Source organism: Phodopus roborovskii, unplaced genomic scaffold (assembly GCF_943737965.1).
Source record: "Phodopus roborovskii unplaced genomic scaffold, PHOROB, whole genome shotgun sequence".
Taxonomy (NCBI): Eukaryota; Metazoa; Chordata; class Mammalia; order Rodentia; family Cricetidae; genus Phodopus; species Phodopus roborovskii.
Window position 1 is genome coordinate 12,607,290 of NW_026126482.1, and position 9,992 is coordinate 12,617,281.

Below are 9,992 nucleotides of genomic sequence, written 5' to 3' on the forward strand. Positions count from 1 at the left end.
GCATTCAAAGAGATGCCATTCTTGAAAGTCTTCCCCCTTTCCACTCCTGGAAATTACCCAGCCCCATATCCATTAAGCAGTCCTTTCAGAGAGGATGTGTTTCTGACTCTAGGGGAGACTCGGTTGATATAGGTGTGACAACCTGGTGATGTGTGCAGCTTTGCAAATAGCCTGTTCAGAAAGTCTTGTGGGTTAGCAGAAATCTAGTCTCTCCTGTCAGAAAGTCTGAGTGTCTGTTGTTCCCACTGTGCAGAGAACTGGCAAAGAATCAAGCCAGCTACAAAATTATCTCACGCATGTCAGGCAGCTTAGAGTAGGGTGTTCATCCTCTCCACACTTATGTATAAGAGTCCTGTAACCTCAAGTCTGACGTCACAGGCAGCTCAGCACTCCCAGTACTGGATTCATCGTGTCTCAGGTGCTACTGCTACTCTCTCAACACCATCTTAAGAGTAGACTGCTCATATTCTCAGTTACTCACTTACTTTTAGTTGTAAGTATTCCTGTTAATTTGGATTGGGAACAGGGTGAAATTATGGACTGTACTTTATTAATCCTTGTGCCCAGAGCAGCCCGCATCTGCCTGAATTACCTTAATGCACAGTCATAAAAGTCATGAGTGAAAGACAACTTGTCTTGAACAATAATTTGTTTTGCATTTTAGTATTTTATTGAAATATATATTTTTCTTTTTTATTATTTATAACTTTAAGAGATACATATATTATAATGGTATAGCTCAATGTACTCTAATTCCTGATCAAGAAATCTGAACTCCTTCTTATCTTCCGCAAGAAGATATTTCCGCATCATAGTGTATGCTTGAACTTTATACACATACAATCACATTATTCATTCTTCATGTGTCTACCTTTTTTCATTAAACATGGTCACAGTGGTTATCAATAGTTCATTCTCATGACTGTATGTGTTGTAGGAATGTGCTACACATGATTAACATATTCAACAGTAAATTGCTTTTTGAAGAACGATTATGAAAATTTTAGATATCATTGTTTGAGAGTCATATGTATGCATTTTAATTAAGTAGAAATTGCTGCATCTCAGCTTCTCTCGGGGTACAGCAAGGTGGGACTGAGGAGTTCTTCTTTTCCCAAGTCAACGTTATAAATGCATCTGTGCATCTCCTCCTGTGTCCTGAGAAAATCACCTTTGAATAAGACCCCTCACATCTACGAAGAACCTAATTCTTTTTCTTTTCTGTAAGTTTGTAGTTTTCCCCCACCTCTCCATTGTGTTTCGCTCTAAACATTGATGAACTAGCTGTATTAGAACAATACCTTTGGTAGAAGTTATGGTTATATTATGTTGCAAATGAGATAAATTACTAAACTAAAAATTATATTCTTTTTACTTTGTAACCAGAAAACCTGACTGCTTAAAATTAAAATTAAAATTTTTTGGCTTATATGCCAGTGACTGTAAAAATAAAAATAGGTAACTAATAGTGTGCTCACATATGATTTCTAAGACAATGCCTTGTCCTTCTGGTATAGGTATGGACTGCAGAGATCCAAGTCTATAATACACATTAAATAAAGAAGGGACTGAGAAAGTGTCTCGCAGAACTAAAGGTGCTGTAGGAGCTGTGACATAGGTGGACTGTGGGCACACACAATGCCTGCCAGCACTTTGTATTTTTTGTGTCTAGGACTCCTTCACCTTCTTAGGAAATTGGAGAAGATTATAGTACTATGGAAAAAATAAGGTGACATGACAGGGCCAGGGGTCCTCACAGTTCAGTGAAAGATGCAAGGGTGTATGACATAGATCTTAATAATGTCCAAGGATGCTGAGCCTATAGCAGTGCAGGTCTTTAATCCCAGCACTGGGAGGCAGAAGCAGGCACATCTCTTGGAGAACAGCCAGGACTACACAGAGCAACCTTGTCCCCCAAAAGCAAAACAAAATAAAAAAGAATGTCCAAGAACATGGAATTCTAAGATGAACATATGCATACCACAATATTTTGTTTTGTTTGTTTCTCTTAAGACAGGGTCTCTCTAAGTAGCTCAGACTGGCCTAGGATTTGTGATTCTCCTTAGCCTCTAAAGTGCCATAATTACAGGCTTATATTACCTTGTTTGGTCAGTAACCTAGGAATTTGCCTTTAGTAAATACCTACAAAAACTGTGAAGGTTTGGATTTTGTGGATTGTTTCCATATGTTATGTTTCTTATGATGACCAGGAACATTGATCAGGAATTTATTTATAACTATAGAACATGAGGTATAAGCAGTATTCACTCTGATCATATGACTTTTTAAAAAAGAGTATCAAGAAATCTTTCAGCTAGATCCAAATTTTTAGCATATCTTGAATAATGCTATTCATTAAAACCAACCTGAAGTTTTGGTTGGCAAAATTCTCTGGCCTTTATAGTAATCTCTCTCCTCCACTTGCCTGACCTTCATGGGTTCACTGCTACAGTGACAACTTATGAGGCAGAGCCCAATCTTGTTTCCTTGCTTGAGGATTGCCATTTATTGTCATTTAGCATGATCTAATTAAATTTATAAATAAAAAGTGTATACAATATTTCTAGCTTATTACAGTATATGGATGTGAAATACTATTAAATATCTCTGTGGTGGTTTGAATGAGAAGTAACTCCCATAGGCTAGGTACAGTATTGGCAGTGTATGGAGAGGTTGTGGAGCCTTTGGTAGGTAGAGTCTTGGGGCAGGCTTTGAGTGTTTATAGTTTCATCCCACATCATGTGTGCTCTCTGATTCATGCTGAATGAGAATGTGATTTCTCAGCTTCCCTCTCCAGCTGCCATTCCCATTTCCTTCACTTTTGCTGCCCTGCGTCCCAGACAGGATGAACTCTTATCCCTTTGGAACCAGAAGCCAAAGTAAATTTTCCTTTATGAGTTACCTAAGTCATGTTGTTTTATCACAACAACAGAAAAGTAACTGCTGCAGGCTTAAAATGTGTTTTTGCTTTGAGAAATCAGTAGAAGAAACAGTTGTCTTTTAAGTAAATATCCCAGCTCGCTCATTTGAGAGGACCTGAGAGCAGTGAGCACGGATAACCTTCAGGTCTGGTTTCCAAATGCCATTCCCACCATTAGGTAGGGAAATCATGCCTAATAATAGACCTGTTAGTTCTTAAACCTCATGTACTGCTGTGTAGGACCCATTGGGGCATCAGAGAGGTGGATATGGATGGTGTGCTTGGTAATACTGAACCAACATGCAATTTTTTTTGGAATTATGTAAGCTAATAATTGACCCAGTTGTAAGGAAATCTTGTTTTTAATACTGAAGTATTGGACATGAATGATAGGATATGTTCAAACGGTCCAGATTCATCACTGACTAGCGAGTGAATGGATATATATATAGATAGAAATGTGTAATTAGATATATGGATAGATAATAGATTGCATGTGAGTGAGTGAATCAATGGATGAACAGTCACAGATGTGGAAGCAGAAGCAGATGAAATAAATTGGCAAAGTATTAGTTGGTATGTGTAATGGAGAACATATAACTGCATTATTTTTAACTTTCCTGAGGCCCTGAAAATGTTAATAAATAGAATAATTAAATATTTCTTGGAAAAGATGAACCAGTTTGTCCTAATTGTAACCTTTGATTTATCGTTATTGTAGTAAAATAATTGGTGTAAAATTATTTTAAGTTAATTTAACTGTTAACCTAGACATGGTTTCTTTTGTTTTTAATCTTAAGATTTATTTTATTGTATGTATAAAAGTGATTTTATTCACCTATGCATGTGTGTGTGTGTGTGCATGCGTGCATGTGTGTGTGTGTGTGTATCATGTGTGTGTCTGTAGCCTGCAGAGACCAAATCCCTGGAACTGGAATTATAGGTGGTTGTGAGCTGCCACAAGGATGCTGGGAATTGAGTCCTATTCAAGAACAGTCATACTCCTCTTAACCACTGAGCTATCTCTCCAGTCCTAGACATGGTTTCTTAACTTGTATACTTAAATCCATGTAGGATTTGTGCTGATGTTTTATAAATCTTCTTTTGTGTGTGTATGCACATAAACATAGATATGCAGGTACATGCAAGTGTGTGTACATATGTATGTGGATGCCTGTCAGGCCCAAGATCACCCTCAAGTGTCATTCCCCTGGTGATATCTACCTTGTCGTGTTTTTGTTTTGTTTTGTTGTTTTCAAGATAGGGTTTCTCTGTGTAGCTTTGTAGACCAGGCTGGCCTTGAACTCACAGAGATCAGCCTGCCTCCTGGGATTGAAGGTGTATGCCACCACTACCCAGTCACCTTGTGTTTTAAGATAGCCTCTTACTTGTGTGAACGTTAACATCCGTAGTTCTACATTCTCAGTGCTGAGATTACAAGCACACACCACTGTCTGTAGCTTTTTGTGATAGGTACTGGGGTTTCCATGTTTGCATAGTAGACCGATTACTGACTGAGATATTTCCCCAGCCTCATTTATAAATACTTTGACATATGCAAAGTAGCTTTAGTCATAGTCCCTTATGGATGTCCTACAGTGGACTTCCAATGTAGAATGCATCTTTTTCTTTGGGGTGTTGGAATACTAGTTGGGTTAGTCTTCAATAGTTCATGTGTAAATTTGGTACTTGTGAATATAAATCCCAGTTTATGCAAAACAATGAATCTCCCGTTGATCCCAGCTTACAAAAAAAGACTTGCTTATATCCACTGATGGCTTGATGTAAGTTTATTTGACCACAGAGATTGTTACTTAGAAACAAACTAGAACATTTTAATAACATGATGTATTCCTTTCCTTTTCCAAACTAATACTCATTTAGTATAATCACATGTTATTTTTAAGACAGTTCTGCTTTCCCTGGTGTAGGGTTCACATTCTTCACATTTTATGCAAAGGAAAAAATAAGCTAGTTTGTAAGTTTATACTCTGTCCATTTATATATTTAAAAGGAAATAAAACTTGACAGAAAAGTAGTCATGTTATTATTTTTTGTTGTTGTATAATCATGAAGATATACTTACCAAATTAAAACATTTGTTCCCTTTGGGAATGACAGCATGTGATGGACAGAATTCCAGCAGGGCTCTCCGTTTCAGATGTTCTCGGTCAGCACACTGAAACAAGAGCATGTGAGTAGTGTGCCAAGGACTTGCTTCCTACATATAAACTCAAATATGCATTCCACAAAACTACAGTTTGCAGTAGACTTTCTTTTATCTGAAAGTCTTTTGGGGGTACAGGAGATAAATATTAACTTTAAGTTTGTGTTTGTGAAATTTTTATTAGTTCTTTGAAATTTTCATACAATATATCTTGATCATATTCACCCCTATCTAGTTCAGTTGGATCAGGTTCAGTTGGAGCTAATGATTATGAGTCCAGAAATGAGATGTATGACGTGAGTTCTAATAGGTCTTAATAATAAGAGGCTGGAGTCAGAGATGGGGGGAATGCTGCGGGATCAGAGAGAAGAAGAAGCAGAAGCACAGCCACGTTACCTCACTAGCTTCCCAGCCGAAAAGAGTAAACTCCTGTATTCTCCCACCTTATCACTTCCTCTCTCCACACAGCCATATCATTTCCTGCCTGTCTGTACAGACCTCCAAACCTCTATGGTTAACTAGTGGCTAGCTCTGCTCTCTGATCTCCAGGCAAGCTTTATTTGTTTGACTTAAACAAGATATCACTACAGAGATAGGAAAGGACAAACTTGTCATGGAATGCTCTCCCCCAGCTTTGCTGCATGCTAGAAGAGCCTGAGCTTTCCATACAGACTGTATTAAGCACTCAGCTGATGTTATTCTAAGGGAAGAGTCAACCTACTAGACAGGCTTAGTGATCAAATACCATTTCTAATTTAGTTGGCTGTTTTAAGTAATAATGTAAAGGATTTTTTGCATTTTGAATATCACAAGTATCCATGGTGACCCATACTTATAGCTCAAATTTAATTTAGCCCAGACTGGTCTCAAATTTGAATAATTGCCCTGCCTTACCCTTCTGAGTACAGGGCTTACAGGCATGTCACCACACCAAACCTGATCAGTTTTTGTTTGTTTGTTCGTTTGATTATTGTGTATATGTCTCAGTATATTTGAGTGCCTGAGGCAGCCAGAAGAGGGTGTCAGATTCCTTGGAGCTGGAGTTACATGTGCCATGAACTGAACTTGAGTCCCTCCACTGAGACATTTCTCCATCCATGGTCAGTTTGTTTGTTTGTTTTTTAATTTATTTTTTTATGTGCATGAGTGCTTTGTTTTCCTGTATGTGTATAAGTATACCATGTCCAGTGCCCACAGAGATCAGAAGAGAGCATTCAATTTCCTAGAACGAGAGTTATAGATGGTTGTGAGCCATCGTGTGGGTGCTGAGAACTGAGCCTGAGTCCTTTGCAAGAGCAACAAATGCTCTTAACCTCTGAGCCATCTGATTGCTGTGTTTTTGTTGTTGTTGTTTGTTTGTTTGTTTGTTTGTTGAAATCTAGAATGAGCAGTACTTTAGACTCTGAATTTCAATTTTTTACCTAATATGCTTTCTTAGCCAGGAGGCTGGATCAGGGATGTTCTGCTCTGGATCATGAATTTTAACATGCTATGGCACAGTGAAAAGATGGTCACACTTGAGCTTTGTTATTGATTCTCCCACATGCTCTTCAGGAGAGCCATAGTTTGCTGAGCTCCTGGCATGGCTAGATAGGTTCCCTATACAAACCTTCCCAGCCAGCCAAGAAGTCTGAGGTGTTACTCTCTGGCCCAGTACAGAGCACTGTGCTGAACATTGCCCTAGTACCCTTGGCCTGTTCTTTTTCTCCACTGTTTATCCTAACCTAATGAAATGCTACTTTAGATAGTAATGTCCACTACACAAAACACCTGGCAACCTTGAGCAATTCATTTAATTCCCTGTGCAACTTTTTGCTGAAGTCTATGGATAAGACATTGATACTCCCTTTCAAAAGTCAGCCCTAGGCTCAGCACTTTATGACATCATGTCATTTAATCATTCATCCACTGTGTTAAACAATTATTTCCCCAATTTTGTAGAAGATAGATCTAAGTTTTAGACTAGATCTGTAAATAATTTCAGTTTCTAGGCTATCATTTTTTAAGTACTGGAGATAAATCTCAGTATTTCACAGAATCTAGAGCTTATGGGTATCTAATGATTATCTGGCACCAGGTTAGAGCGGTCCAGAAATTTCTTTCAGTGAGTTTTTTTAATACGTTTTTTAAATTTAGGCTGATTGGCGATTGAAACTGATTCGCAACCATGAGCAAAGAATTAGTTCAGTCATCTCAGTTTATACATTCTTTTCTAAGGAAACTTTTACCCTTTCTATAAATAAGAGGAAAGGATAGAACTGATATCATATAGGGTTTTATTTATGCTTTTGAGGTTTCCCTTAAACAGCAGAATATGAGTAGTTGATTAAATCATCGGCTTGGGAACATAGTAATTCATGGTATGTTTAAATGATGGCTTTGGAAGGATTGTGATGCAGAACATCTATATCGATTACTAAGTATTTCCAGTTGTCAAAGCATGATATAATTGTTTAAAGAATATACTTGGGCTGGAAAACTAGCTCAACAGTTAAGTTGTGTACTGTTCAGAGGGACACAAGTTAAATTCCCAGTATCCCACATGGGGCAGCTCACAATCTGTAACTCCAGTTCTAGAATTCTTTTATTTTCTCTTAAGTTTTACAGTCTATTTGGAAAAGCACAATATATTTCTCCACCTAGCTGTCATGCAACATCCCCATACACAAAGACATCTAGAAGTAGCTCACTAGAAATACCGGGTAGTCAATTAGACATAACTAATAAACCCAGATCTGACCTGAATGTTAATGTGAACCTAGCATGAAGTATTGGAGGAAGCTTCCATAAGGGTCAGACTTTATGTAGCGTTTTTTCTGTGCCTGGGATCTATCTTTCAAAAGACAGAGGCTCAAGTCATGGAAACCATGGTGAACTTGGCTTCTTCCTCAGTTCCTTGAGATGAGGGTGAGCTGACTCTCAAAGCATGTATCCTGGCCTGTACATTCACCCACAAACCCTATGGCTCCTGATTTTACTGTGCCCCCATCTCTTTCTTATACTATAAGCCAGGTTCAAGGTTCAGCCTTTGCTCTGACAAATGGCCGCTTCATTTGTTGGAGTGGTATGCCCACTTCCTCATCGGTGATCTGCTGATATATTGGAAACTTAGTATTTTAGGTCCTTCTCTGATTCCTGGCATATGTATCCCTTCATAACACCAGACTGTATGTTTTGCACTAGATCATATCTTAATATTTTTAAAACTAGTCATGGATAATAAGATGGATCTCAAAAATAAGAATACAGGTAACATTCATTGTACATATGTGCAAAGTCAAGACACAACATTAATGTTTTCCCAACCATGACTGGTGTAAGACTTCCTGAGTACACATATGTGTTAATGATTACAACAGATTTATGAGACGAGACTGAACATCTGTTTGTTACAACATTATATCAAGAAGAATGTTTGTTGTAAGGATATTTATCACAATTTTTATGAAATTGAAACATCTCATTCAGAACATGATGAAATTTCAAGACTAAACAAAAATAGTTGAAATAAATGAATCTTCCCAAATTCAGGGCCAAGTTCCAACTGTCATTCTGATTTTTAGCTTTATGAAAGATTCTGCTACCTTCACAGAGTTGAGGAAAGTGTTTGCCACTGCACACACCATTCCTTGAAGGCTGGAGTTCTCAGACCCTGGCTGAAGAAGTCTTGGCTAGTATGCTCCACCTGTTTAACTGATTGACAGCTGTTGATTTAATACTTATAGTCCTAGCAGAAAGGAGAGAATGTCTCAGTTATGTTTGTCATTGTGTCTCTAAAATGGCATCATAATGCAGCTAAAGAAAGTCACGGCAAGCTTGACAAGTAATGCATACCTCTAATCCCAGAATTTGGAAAGTAAAACAGGGACCATGATGAGTTCAAAGGCAGCCTGAGCTACAGAATGAGACCATTTGAAATTAAGTTTGAGAATAAGAAAAATTGTTTAATAACACATCATTGTTGTAATTAAATACTAATTCCATTGGCTCATCTTACTCAGTTTGAGTTCCTTTTGACCTTAGCACAAGTATTCATTGCTTCTAGTTCCTGATTTTAGTCACAGTGTTTGTGATCCTTTGGCTTCCCTGCCATAATGGGCTGTGTCCTTCAACTGTTTAACAAGCCCAGCAGTGATGGCTCATGCCTTTAATGCCAGCACTTAGGAGGCGAGGCATGTGGATCTATGCAAGTTTGAGGCCAGCCTGGTCTACAGAGCAAGTGCCAGGACAGGTTCCAAAGCTACACAGAGAAACCCTGTCTGGAAGAAAAACAAAAACAGCAACAACGCCAAAAATGTATAACAAAATAAACCATTCGAGTTAGATTTTGTTGAGTTATTTTATCATAGTGTGATAGTTTGAAAAAAAATGGCCCCTAAAGGGAATGCCGCTACTGGAAGGTATAGCCTTGTTGGAGGAAGTGTGTCACTGTGGGAGAGGGCTTTCAGGTCTCTTTTGCTCAAGTTTCCCTCAATGTGATACTCAGTCCAATTCCTATTGCCCACATATCAACATGTAGCTAGTACCATATCTGCCTGCATGCCACCATGTTCCCCGCCACGGTGATAATGGACTAAACCTCTGAAACTGTACGCTGCCACCTCAATTAAATGTTTTCCTTTATAAGAGTTGCTATAGTCATGGTGTTTCTTCATAGCAATAGAAACTAAAACAGAGGTCAAAGCTAGAACTTAGGTCATGAGACTGGTGTTTTTCCAGAACACAAAATTGATAGTTAATGAAAGAAATCAACAGTTTCTCTATGTATCATATAGAAATTTTTATCAATACAGAGACCAAAGATCATCATTGTTGCACATGCCTTTAATCCCACCATATTTCAAGTTCCAGGCCAGCCACAGCTACAGAGTAAGACACCACCTCAATAAATAAATAAAATTTACA

General features: G+C 38.1%; 1 protein-coding gene across 1 annotated transcript in view; it reads left to right on the forward strand.

The window, feature by feature from the left end:
* Cenpp (centromere protein P) overlaps positions 1-9,992 on the forward strand; it is a 174,696-nt gene that overhangs the window by 99,770 nt on the left and 64,934 nt on the right. The window lies entirely within an intron of this gene.